This window comes from Cicer arietinum, chromosome 4, assembly GCF_000331145.2.
Source record: "Cicer arietinum cultivar CDC Frontier isolate Library 1 chromosome 4, Cicar.CDCFrontier_v2.0, whole genome shotgun sequence".
Classification (NCBI taxonomy): Eukaryota; Viridiplantae; Streptophyta; class Magnoliopsida; order Fabales; family Fabaceae; genus Cicer; species Cicer arietinum.
In genome coordinates this window covers 44639003-44653572 of record NC_021163.2, presented here as the reverse complement: position 1 = coordinate 44653572, position 14570 = coordinate 44639003, and the positions used below count along the sequence as shown (strand labels likewise).

The following is a 14570-nucleotide window of genomic DNA, read 5'->3' as shown; positions in this document are numbered from 1 at the left end:
GAACTTCTCAACCATAAGGAGCTTAGTGCTACTGTCATGTGCTTGTACATAAGGTAAAAAATACTTTTAATTGCATTTATTGGTAATTAATTAAATGTATTGGTAATTAATCTAGTTTAAAATTTTCATTGAAGGCTTTTGTATGAGAAGGTCGTGTGCACAAGGAAATTGTCAAATAAATATTCATTCTTGTCTCCGCATAAGCTGTCGATATGCAAACTCGACCCAATAAATGTAAAGAAATACATTGTAGATATGTTATTAGGAAATAAAGAAAAGGATAAATTGTTCTTCGCACCATATAATTCAGGGTACGTAATTATATATTATTTATTTATATCTTTTTTAATTGATATGATTTTAATTTATTAGTTGTGTATAAACAAAATTGCTTAACCAAATTTTTGTTGTTGTAGGGCACATTGGGTTTTATTTGCAATCAATGCGGTCTCTAAAGTTATATACTATTTAGACCCCTTGCATGGCAATTACAACAATCACTCCGAAATAAAGACTATGTTCGACACGTAAGTAATATTCATTTATTTCTTATATATATATATAAATAATGTGTTTGTTCATGCTATAATAATCACATTTATTCATTCAATAGTGCCTTAAAAGTTTTTCGAGCTCAAAGAGGTGCTACAGTGTCGAAGCAAAAGTCTTGTAGTCGAATACAGACTGTTGTATTCGAATACAGACATGCTGTTTTTGCCACTGACTTACTGTGTAGTCGAATACAGACTGCTGTATTCGAATACATTTTGCTACTGACTTGCTGTGTAGTCGAATACAGACTGTTGTATTCGAATACAGACATGCTGTTTTTGCCACTGACTTACTGTGTAGTCGAATACAGACTGCTGTATTCGAATACATTTTGCTACTGACTTGCTGTGTAGTCGAATACAGACTGTTGTATTCGAATACAGACATGCTGTTTTTGCCACTGACTTACTGTGTAGTCGAATACAGACTGCTGTATTCGAATACATTTTGCTACTGACTTGCTGTGTAGTCGAATACAGACTGTTGTATTCGAATACAGACATGCTGTTTTTGCCACTGACTTACTGTGTAGTCGAATACAGACTGCTGTATTCGAATACATTTTGCTACTGACTTGCTGTGTAGTCGAATACAGACTGTTGTATTCGAATACAGACATGCTGTTTTTGCCACTGACTTACTGTGTAGTCGAATACAGACTGCTGTATTCGAATACATTTTGCTACTGACTTGCTGTGTAGTCGAATACAGACTGTTGTATTCGAATACAGACATGCTGTTTTTGCCACTGACTTACTGTGTAGTCGAATACAGACTGCTGTATTCGAATACATTTTGCTACTGACTTGCTGTGTAGTCGAATACAGACTGTTGTATTCGAATACAGACATGCTGTTTTTGCCACTGACTTACTGTGTAGTCGAATACAGACTGCTGTATTCGAATACATTTTGCTACTGACTTGCTGTGTAGTCGAATACAGACTGTTGTATTCGAATACAGACATGCTGTTTTTGCCACTGACTTACTGTGTAGTCGAATACAGACTGCTGTATTCGAATACATTTTGCTACTGACTTGCTGTGTAGTCGAATACAGACTGTTGTATTCGAATACAGACATGCTGTTTTTGCCACTGACTTACTGTGTAGTCGAATACAGACTGCTGTATTCGAATACATTTTGCTACTGACTTGCTGTGTAGTCGAATACAGACTGTTGTATTCGAATACAGACATGCTGTTTTTGCCACTGACTTACTGTGTAGTCGAATACAGACTGCTGTATTCGAATACATTTTGCTACTGACTTGCTGTGTAGTCGAATACAGACTGTTGTATTCGAATACAGACATGCTGTTTTTGCCACTGACTTACTGTGTAGTCGAATACAGACTGCTGTATTCGAATACATTTTGCTACTGACTTGCTGTGTAGTCGAATACAGACTGTTGTATTCGAATACAGACATGCTGTTTTTGCCACTGACTTACTGTGTAGTCGAATACAGACTGCTGTATTCGAATACATTTTGCTACTGACTTGCTGTGTAGTCGAATACAGACTGTTGTATTCGAATACAGACATGCTGTTTTTGCCACTGACTTACTGTGTAGTCGAATACAGACTGCTGTATTCGAATACATTTTGCTACTGACTTGCTGTGTAGTCGAATACAGACTGTTGTATTCGAATACAGACATGCTGTTTTTGCCACTGACTTACTGTGTAGTCGAATACAGACTGCTGTATTCGAATACATTTTGCTACTGACTTGCTGTGTAGTCGAATACAGACTGTTGTATTCGAATACAGACATGCTGTTTTTGCCACTGACTTACTGTGTAGTCGAATACAGACTGCTGTATTCGAATACATTTTGCTACTGACTTGCTGTGTAGTCGAATACAGACTGTTGTATTCGAATACAGACATGCTGTTTTTGCCACTGACTTACTGTGTAGTCGAATACAGACTGCTGTATTCGAATACATTTTGCTACTGACTTGCTGTGTAGTCGAATACAGACTGTTGTATTCGAATACAGACATGCTGTTTTTGCCACTGACTTACTGTGTAGTCGAATACAGACTGCTGTATTCGAATACATTTTGCTACTGACTTGCTGTGTAGTCGAATACAGACTGTTGTATTCGAATACAGACATGCTGTTTTTGCCACTGACTTACTGTGTAGTCGAATACAGACTGCTGTATTCGAATACATTTTGCTACTGACTTGCTGTGTAGTCGAATACAGACTGTTGTATTCGAATACAGACATGCTGTTTTTGCCACTGACTTACTGTGTAGTCGAATACAGACTGCTGTATTCGAATACATTTTGCTACTGACTTGCTGTGTAGTCGAATACAGACTGTTGTATTCGAATACAGACATGCTGTTTTTGCCACTGACTTACTGTGTAGTCGAATACAGACTGCTGTATTCGAATACATTTTGCTACTGACTTGCTGTGTAGTCGAATACAGACTGTTGTATTCGAATACAGACATGCTGTTTTTGCCACTGACTTACTGTGTAGTCGAATACAGACTGCTGTATTCGAATACATTTTGCTACTGACTTGCTGTGTAGTCGAATACAGACTGTTGTATTCGAATACAGACATGCTGTTTTTGCCACTGACTTACTGTGTAGTCGAATACAGACTGCTGTATTCGAATACATTTTGCTACTGACTTGCTGTGTAGTCGAATACAGACTGTTGTATTCGAATACAGACATGCTGTTTTTGCCACTGACTTACTGTGTAGTCGAATACAGACTGCTGTATTCGAATACATTTTGCTACTGACTTGCTGTGTAGTCGAATACAGACTGTTGTATTCGAATACAGACATGCTGTTTTTGCCACTGACTTACTGTGTAGTCGAATACAGACTGCTGTATTCGAATACATTTTGCTACTGACTTGCTGTGTAGTCGAATACAGACTGTTGTATTCGAATACAGACATGCTGTTTTTGCCACTGACTTACTGTGTAGTCGAATACAGACTGCTGTATTCGAATACATTTTGCTACTGACTTGCTGTGTAGTCGAATACAGACTGTTGTATTCGAATACAGACATGCTGTTTTTGCCACTGACTTACTGTGTAGTCGAATACAGACTGCTGTATTCGAATACATTTTGCTACTGACTTGCTGTGTAGTCGAATACAGACTGTTGTATTCGAATACAGACATGCTGTTTTTGCCACTGACTTACTGTGTAGTCGAATACAGACTGCTGTATTCGAATACATTTTGCTACTGACTTGCTGTGTAGTCGAATACAGACTGTTGTATTCGAATACAGACATGCTGTTTTTGCCACTGACTTACTGTGTAGTCGAATACAGACTGCTGTATTCGAATACATTTTGCTACTGACTTGCTGTGTAGTCGAATACAGACTGTTGTATTCGAATACAGACATGCTGTTTTTGCCACTGACTTACTGTGTAGTCGAATACAGACTGCTGTATTCGAATACATTTTGCTACTGACTTGCTGTGTAGTCGAATACAGACTGTTGTATTCGAATACAGACATGCTGTTTTTGCCACTGACTTACTGTGTAGTCGAATACAGACTGCTGTATTCGAATACATTTTGCTACTGACTTGCTGTGTAGTCGAATACAGACTGTTGTATTCGAATACAGACATGCTGTTTTTGCCACTGACTTACTGTGTAGTCGAATACAGACTGCTGTATTCGAATACATTTTGCTACTGACTTGCTGTGTAGTCGAATACAGACTGTTGTATTCGAATACAGACATGCTGTTTTTGCCACTGACTTACTGTGTAGTCGAATACAGACTGCTGTATTCGAATACATTTTGCTACTGACTTGCTGTGTAGTCGAATACAGACTGTTGTATTCGAATACAGACATGCTGTTTTTGCCACTGACTTACTGTGTAGTCGAATACAGACTGCTGTATTCGAATACATTTTGCTACTGACTTGCTGTGTAGTCGAATACAGACTGTTGTATTCGAATACAGACATGTTGTTTTGCTACTGACTTACTGTGTAGTCGAATACAGACTGCTGTATTCGAATACATTTTGCTACTGACTTGCTGTGTAGTTGAATACAGACTGTTGTATTCGAATACAGACATGCTGTTTTTGCCACTGACTTACTGTGTAGTCGAATACAGACTGCTGTATTCGAATACAGACATGTTGTTTTTGCCACTGACTTACTGTGTAGTCGAATACAGACTGTTGTATTCAAATACAAACATGCTGTTTTTTCTGCTGAATGCTGAAACAGCCTTGTATTCGAATACAACAATGTTGTTTTGTTAAAAACTTCATTTTTCAACCTTGTTTATGCATGTTTGGCATATGGAAACCCTTTTAAGGTGCATGCTTAGTTGAAAGGTTATTTTGTGCATTTAAAACTTAAATGTTATGTGTTATCTGTTAATTTTGATTGGTGATCCTTTACAACTATTGTGGAAATCTGGGCTTTTGCCCTCAGATGAGAGTCAGGACGATCCTACTGGTTCGTACCCTACGGATGGGAATGCTTGACTGGAGCTACGTGAGGAGGATCTCACGGGGCGCGTGGAGAGCACTCAGGGTGTATAGTTTTTTTGGTAGGATGATCAGATTAGGTTGATGTATAGGGACTAGACGTCCTTCTTTTTGGGTTGGAGTATTTTAATTTGGAAAACTGTATTGATACTAATATTGTCAGTTTGACATCTTATTTGAATGGGTTCCATGTACCATTTGTATTTGTGTAAATGCTTTGGAATTATATTTGGAGAAACTTTTCCGCTGCTTGTAAATTCTGTTGACTTATTTGTCGTTGTGTTACGACTAAAATGTTTATCCAAAAGTATTTTCTTCTTTATTCCTTTGTTTTTATGAATCTCTTTTGAAAAAAAAATATACCCTCGTTTTGAAAAACGGGGTGTTACACTTATGGTATTTGAATATGTTTTGTTGTTGTATGAACTGATTGTGAACTGATTCTGGATCAAAATAATTTTGGATAAAAAGATAAAATACAGCGCTTTCTAAAAAAAAATGCCATAAAAAGCTAAAAAGCGTTTTTTCAAAAATTTAATTTACAACGTTAAAAAAAAAACACATTTTACAACGCTTTTTTGAAAAAGCGCTGTAAAATATGCACCTATAATTCATATGTTGGGTGTACATTTTACAGCGTTTTTTCTAAAAAACGCGGAAAATGCCCATAATTCATATATTTGGTGTGCATTTTACAGCGCTTATTCGAATAAGCGCTGTAAAATGTGCACCCAATCTATTTATTATGGGTATGCATTTTACAGCGCTTTTTCAAATAAGCGCTGTAAAATGCCCATAATTCATATATTTGGTGTGCATTTTACAGCGCTTATTCGAAAAAGCGCTGTAAAATATGCACCCAATATATTTATTATGGGTATGCATTTTACAATGTTTTTTTAAATAAGCGCTGTAAAATGTGCAAAACAAGCGCGCATTACATCTACATGTTTTATAGCACTTTTTTAAAAGCGTTGTTGTATCTTTTACAGCGCTCGATTCTACAGCGTTTTTTTTTTTTTTTGAAAAAGCGCTGTAAATGGATTAAAAAAAGCGCTGTTAAATGCTATTTTTCGCGTAGTGGTTAACCCAAAAAATGTGTGCAATCATAACACAATTGAGGCAAAATACAAATAATGCATAAGTCGCATTGGCCACTCAAATATCCAGATTAAATCATACATTAGTTAGATGTTGTAACTCCAAAAGAAGTTAAAGTCCACAAAGGACAAGGAAATGTAATCCTGACAATGCTACATCCTATTGAGATGAATGATATACCTAATTGCAATGAGAATTATAATATCCAAATGGGTATAGACAATAATCAACATCAAACCCTTACTACTTAACACATTGATAGATACAAAAAGAATTAGGAGAGTCTTGCAGAATATCTCTGATTTTGATAATCCAAGTTCTGATCATTGTGGAATAAACTTTGTAAGTTGAAAGGAGGCCGGCCCTCCTTACACTTATCAGTCAATAATTCTTGACAAAGGAAAAGAATAACTAAGCCTTGTGAACAGATTGATATAACCAAAACAGAAAATATCTTTTACGTTGTTTTTGAAAGATAAACTAAAATTATCAGAAGATAACAAATAAGTAAAGCTTAAGGATAAGTAGGGTCATGGCTTGCCATTTCACGTGTATATATATATATATATAACACCCCGAAATTCGGTCTAAGGTGATATCGTAAAAACGTCAATTCTTTAAAAATTGTGGATATTATTTTTGTTGTTGAATAAAATAGTTACGTGGAAAAATAATTAAGTAAAGAAAAATAATAATTTATTCTATAGCGGCATAAGAAATAGCTATTAAATTATAATGTTTAATCTCTAATTATTTTTTAAAATATTTAGTAGCATTTTAAGTTAAATAATTCCTTTTACGAAAATAAAATAATAAAATTTATGACAATGAAATTTATTTTGCAGAAAATCCATAACTGCTCAAAAAAAAAAATATAGTTGTAAGTCGAAACTAAAATAATTAAAAGACAGCAAGAAAGTACTTAGGCAACTACAATTCCATTATATTATTCCTCTATAATGTCAAGAAAAAAAAAAAAAAAAAAGCAACCCAACAACAAGATTATTCTTGAATTTCTTCCAACTCAGTTGTACCTAAAATGTTATGTAAAGTCAGTCTACTACAATATGAATCTAGTTTGTTACATCAATTCAGTATATGAGAGACCAACATATTATCCTCGAAATTATATAAGACGAGTCATAATAAATTTATTATACTATTTTAACCAAAAATAAATCAACTCAATTATTCACTAAGAAAAACATCATCAATTTAATAAAATATTCACATGCACATAAGCATCAAAAACAAGACAACCCTTTTCAAATATATCAATTAACACCAAAAATGCACTTGTGGTTAGGATGTATGATATGCAAGACCCAATGATCCAGATATATCATCGCTCATACCAATAGGGAATTTCTAAAGCCACACATACAAATGAGAAAATTTGCACGAAGCTGCACAAAGCTCTACTTGCATTCTATATGATGCATGACGTTATAATTAACCAAATTCAAGTTTTCATATATTTTCACAAGGATCATGCTATGTTCATTTGATTAAGTCAACATCACAACCTTTCAGATTTCTACCATATTCAATCCACGACACACAAATCAACATTTAAAAGACACTTAATATGCACAAAAATAATACAAGAACCACAATAAAATAGCCAATAAATCAAGAAAAAATAACAACTACTTTAAAGATTTCCACAATAATTTAAAAAAAAATATATATAAAAACAACAATTAAATAAAAAAATATAAAAAAAAATTCAAAAACATAAAACAATAATATGATAAATATTTATTAAAAAAACAACAACAACAACAATTTACAAGACAACAACAACAATATAAGATTGTTGAGACAAAAATCCCAAATTAATGTTTTGATGATAATTAAACAAAAATTTAATAAAGACTTCTAACAATGATTCTAAGTGTTTTGGTATTTAACATGTGTTTTTAAGTGTGTTAAAACAAGATAGGTACCAAGCATTATAAAGCAAATCGTATTAAAATCAAGAAGGCAAAATCAGTAAAACGAAAAACGTTCTTGACAGATTTCTGGAAAACGGAGAATGTTCTCCACATATGCCATAAACAAGAATGATCATATTTTTATGTAAAAGATAAAATCCAGAAAGTGCTATCCATTCCATATCTTCATCAGAAATATATAAGGATAAATCTAAGCAAAAATTATTCCAGAATTCGAAGACTCAACACCTTGCTTTGTAAAAAGCATAAAGCAATATCATTCTCCGAGTCAAGCAAATGCAAGTACAAATGACAGGCTGTAAAGGACACCGCTGTTGTACCTTCAAACAGACCTGCACTCGTGACTCAAAGCTTGTAATCATTTTAGACAACTGTCAAGATCACAAATATAAGTCAGCTCATCTCAAACCAATTCGAAGAACGTTCTTGGTTCTCAAGAACATTCTTAGTTTCAGCAAGAACAATCCTACTTTATGGCTGATCTTATCCATTCACTTATTCATAACACCTGACCTACTTCCAATGGTTAAACGAGTTGTAATAAGCTCTCTTAATGCTTATAAAAAAAGCTTCACGATGAAGAACAAATCAGAATTCAAAGTTCCAAGCAAAACATCATTCATTCAAATCATATTCGAACTACTCAAATCATTCTAAGTTGCAGTTCCATTTCTTAATGTGATATTAGAATCAGTGATTGCTGAGCTCCAATATATAGAATCTATTTCTCAAACAAGAGTTGACCAATACCCAGATTCACGATGAATGAGCTGTCACTAGCTCTCTTTAAGCTCATAAAAAAAAGGTTCACGATGAAGAACAAATCACAACTCAAAGTGTCAAGGAAAACATCACTCATTCAAATCATACTCAAACTTCTCAAATCATTCTAAGTTGCAGTTCCATTTCTTAGTGTGATATTAGAATCAATCACTACAAGAAATCCCCTCATTTGTGGCCAACTTTATAAATATTTTGTGGCCGAAAAAAACCCTCACAAATTAGTGACCGAAAAAACCCTCACAAATACAAAAATTCAAATTGGTCTTTATTTGTGGCTGAAAAAGCCCTCACAAAAGACTAAAATTTTAGCTGGATTTTGTGGCTGCCTAAGCCTTCATAAAATCACAATGTTGTCATTTTGTGAGGGTTTAGGCAGCCACAAAATCAAGCTAAAATTTTAGTCTTTTGTGAGGGCTTTTTCAGCCACAAATTCAATCCTTTGTGAGGGTAAAGGCCGCCACAATGTCAAGCCATTTGTGGCCGCCCAGGCCGCCATAAAAGCATTGATCCGTTGTACTTTGTGGCTGCAAAGGCGGTCACAAATTCCCATAGTTCTATTGCACTTTGTGGACTCCCCGACCGCCACAAAAGGCTTCATTTCGGACCGTTAAAGCCGCCACAAATTCTCATTGTACCGTTGGAATTCGTGGCTGCTTTGGCCGCCACAAAAGATCACTCATTTTCTATAAATATCACTCAACTCCTCTTATCATTTCTCACTTCTACCTTCTCTCTAAACCTTCTTTCTAAATTTTCTCTCCACCTTCTCTCTACAAAAATTATTTCTCCAAGCTTTTTCTTTACTATCTTGAATTTTGGTAAGTTTATATTATATATTTAGTTTTTTTATTTTATTTTTGATTTGAAGTTATTTATTTAATTAATATTATTGAATTTTTATTTTGACAGTGGTGATATTGTGTTTACTTCGAAGAGTTCTCAGCTCTGTGAAAGCTTCAAGTCAGACACTACCCGACATCAAGTTAGTATTTTATACATTTTAAATATAGATTAGTAAAATATGTGATATTATAAATATATTTATATTATTTTTAAAATATAGATTAGTAAAATACGTGTTATTATATAATTATTTAAAAAAAAATAGAAATTATGTTATTTACATAATATATGATAAATAAAAATTTGAAACACAGGTAAAACTTATTGATTTTAATATAACTATTGTTTTTAAAAAAACTATTATTAAAATTGATGATATTTTGTTGTTAGTTATTAAAAAGAGTTGTAGTTGAGTTCGTACAAAAAATTTATATACTTTAACAGTCTATATTTTTGTTTATATATAAGGAGTTATTTTATGAAAAATTTCATTAAACATCATTTAAAATTTTATTTCGGTTTATATAATTATAGTCTTGATAACAATTTATTGTATTGTTTGCAAATGTTCCCCTAATTGACATATAAAGTATGTCAAAATTTATATATAATACTTTTGAAAAATAAAGCAATTAATATATAAAACATCGATATATATATATATATATATAATGTTCCCCTAATTGATATATATATATGTCGCGGCCTAAAATTTCGAGTTTTCATCGAATTCAATAGAGTCGCCACCAAAATTTATTTTAAAATAGGGAAAATATTGGGAAACCCTTAAAAATATAAAAAAAAAAAATAAAAAGTGGTCTTTGAAACCAGATTTTGAGTTCGGGAGTCGATTATGCGTAGGGAAGGTATTAGCACCCTACGACATCCACTAAAAAACGGTTACCTATAATTATGTGCAAAATATTATATCAACTTAACTATATTTATTTCTCTTTATTATTAAATATGAATATAAATTGTTTTTTATAATGTGATTTTTTTGAGATAAAAGTGTGTTAAAAAAGAGTGGAAAAAAAGAAAGTTTTTATTAGTGTGCTTGACAAGAGTGTGATCTTGCTCTAAAAAACGGTTACCTATAATTAATTGTGCAAAATTATATCAACTTAACTATATTTATTTCTCTTTTTTATTAAATATGGATATAAAATTAATTTTTATAAATATGATTTTCTTGAGATAAAAGCGTGTTTAAAAGAGTAAAAAAAAAGTTTTTATTATTGTGCTTGACAAGAGTGTGATCTTGCTTCTACGTATTTCCCGGTACGATGGAGAAATCAAAGCTACGTAATTCTTGGTAAAAAATGTGGATGTGTTGATTGCTTTTAAATAAATTGTATTTTTGTTATTTAAAAAAAAATTAATTTTAACAAACATAAAGAAATAAACTTGTTTGATTTGGATAATTATCTTAAAATATGAGTTTTAAGACAATCGAGTTGTACAACTCGTGTCTCAAAACTCAAAGAGTAAAAAACAAGATGTCACATCTAATTTAATACTCTTAAGAAATTTTATTATTTTTTATATTAAACTTCAAAGTTAAAAAAAAAAACAACTTATATTAATATCTCAAAAAAAAAATGTCATATCTAAATAAAAAAATAAAAAAGAGATAAAAATATAATTATTATTTTTTATATTAGAAATTGATTAAATATTCAAGCATATATATTTTTAAAATAAAAGGCAATGATCAAACTAAAAAAAAAGTTGGACCTAAAAAAACGTAAATGGGCCGCACACAAAAAACCATGCCCAATATATTCAGAAACCTGATTTGTAAAACAAACCCTAACTTGAAAAAAGACATAGGCAAAACCAAGATGAGCGGCGGCTAGGGTACTACATCTACCCCTATTTAATTATCTTTTACGTGGTAAAAAATAATTAAATATAAAGACCTAACTTCTCGTCACATTGAAATTATCACACAACTCTTTCATCATTTTGTTATTCAGATTAGTCGCGTTATCAGTGATGATCTTATTTGGCAATCCATATCGACAAATCAATTCTCTTTTGATGAATCTGACAACCACACTTCTTGTCACATTGGCATAAGAAGCAGCTTCAACCCATTTTATGAAATAATCAATAGCTACTAGGATAAACCGGTGTCCATTCGAAGCCTTAGGCTCGATGAGTCCAATAACATCCATTCCCCACATTGAAAATGGCCATGGTGATGTTAAAACATTCAAATAAGTGGATGGTACATGTATTTTATCAGCATAGATTTGACATTTGTGATATTTCTTTATGTGACTAAAGCAATCGAATTCCGTGGTCAACCAATAGTAGCTAGCCCTTAAGATTTTTCTTGCCATTGTGTGCCCATTTGCATGAGTTCCAAAAGAACCTTCGTGAACCTCTTGGATAATTTTCTCCGCTTCTGTTTTATCCACACATCTGAGGAGAACCATATCATGATTTCTCTTATAAAGCACATCACCATTTAAGAAGAAATTCATTGACAATCTCCTTAAAACCCTTTTGTCGTTTTCTGAAATACCCAATGGATATTCCTTATTCTTAACATATGATTTGATGTCATAAAACCACGGTTTTCCATAAGACTCTTCTTCTATTGATAGGAAATATGCAGGTTTTTCTCTTTGTTGAATTTTTATGACTGGCACATCGTGATTAGTGGTTATTTTGAACATTGACGACAAAGTGGCCAAGGTGTCAGCTAACTGGTTTTCTTCTCGAGGGATATGGTGAAAAGTAATCTTCTCAAAGTGTTCTGTCAATTCTTTGATATAGGTGTGATACAGAATCAATTTAGAATCTCATGTTTCCCACTCTCCTTTCGTCTGATGGATGACCAACAATGAGTCTCCATATACCTCAAGAAATTTTATATTTGATTCGATAACTGCTTTAATGCCCATAACACATGCCTCATATTCTACAATATTGTTTGTACAATCAAAACACAACCTAGCCGTAAATGGAGTGAACTGGTTCTCTGGGGAAATCAAAATAGCTCCAATCCCATGCCCTAACGCATTAGAGGCACCATCAAACACCAACGTCCATTTTTCTTTATCAGATGATTCGGTCTCTTCAAATAAAGTCATTATGCCTTCATTTGGGAATTCACATTGCATTGATTGATAATCTTCTACCGGTTGTTGGGCCAAATACTCTGCTAGTGCGCTTCCTTTGATAGATTTTTGTGTAACATATACCAAATCGTATTCTGATAACAACATCTGCCAACGAGTAATCCTTCCAGTAAGAGCAGGTTTCTCAAAGATGTACTTAATTGGGTCCATTTTAGACTTCAACCAAGTTGTATGACATAACATGTATTGCCTCAACCGACGAGCAACCCATGCCAATACGCAACATGTTCGTTCAAGCAGTGAATACCTTGTTTCACAACTGGTGAACTTTTTGCTCAAATAATAAATAGCATGTTCTTTCCTACCAGATTCGTCATGTTGTCCCAGTACACAGCCCATTGACTCATCAAGTACTGTTAAGTACATAATAAGCGGTTTCCCAGGAACATGAGGTACTAAGACGGGAGGCTTTGATAAGTATTGCTTAATATTTTTGAAAGCTTTTTGACAATTCTCATTCCATTCAACCTTTTGGTCCTTGCGCAACAATTTGAAAATTGGCTCGCATGTAGCGGTGAGATGCGATATAAACCTCGCAATGTAATTCAATCTACCCAAAAAGCCACGAACTTCTTTTTCCATGCGTGGAGCTATCATTTTTTGTATTGCTCTTACTTTATCTAGGTCCACTTCTATCCCTCTTTGACTAACGATAAATCCAAGTAATTTTCCGGATCTTACACCAAAAGTGCATTTAGCAGGGTTTAAACGGAGTTTGAACTTCCTTAGTCGCTCAAACAACTTTTAAAGGTTAACAACATGGTCTTCTTCTGTCCGAGATTTTGCAATCATATCATCCAAGTAAACTTCTATTTCCTTATGCATCATGTCATGGAACAAAGTTACCATTGCTCTTTGATAGGTTGCCCCGACATTCTTCAATCCAAATGGCATCACTTTATAGCAGGTTCTTGATAGGGTTGAATTATCTTAGCTTCCTGTTCAATTAAGCTTTCTAGTTCTGGGGAAGGCTCACAGTCATCTTCACAATCATCATCAGCGTGATTAATTAGACGTTCAAAATTACAAGAAAGGGTTCTAGTGCTGCCATTTTCAACTCTACATTGTTTAAATTAAGAAAAAAAAGAAAAGAAAAAATATGAATAAGGATTGCCAAAAAAGAAAAGAGAAAGACAAAACTAGTTGGAGAATTCAAAAATGCATTTATTTATAATAAGTACGGAATTGAAATACATATGCCCTAGTTAATTATCCTTATAGCCTTGGGCATAGCAAAAGGAGTTAAAAAAAATACATAATTACTTTGAACATGAATTAACAAACACGGGAAACTCGAGGATCTTCCAATTGTTGAGACTGGTGTTTGGAGGACAAGGGTACACTAGCTTGAGGGTGTCATCATCAACATGATCCTCTTCTGTAACAGGCACTTGATGAGCATATATTATTCCGGCGCTTTGGAAAGTTTGGCGAATGTCACAAATAGGAATCTTCTGTGAATTCGGTGTCCAGTTTTCTCCTTTTCCCTTCGCAGCCTTCTCTTTATCAGCTTGAGTAGGTACATATCCCAAACCGTACCTATTGTTCTTTTCTGGTATTTCTATCAACTTTCCCAAAAAAACTCCTCCTTCCAACATAGATTTGGTAAACTTCAATGATGTGGTAGATAGTTTTGGTTCTTTTAAACGATATTCTTCACCC

The 14570-nt window shown here is 33.6% G+C and overlaps 1 pseudogene; it reads right to left on the bottom strand.

The window, feature by feature from the left end:
- Positions 1–8351: 8351 nt before the first annotated feature.
- LOC140920076 (uncharacterized) overlaps positions 8352–14570 on the bottom strand; it is a 13609-nt pseudogene continuing 7390 nt past the window's right edge.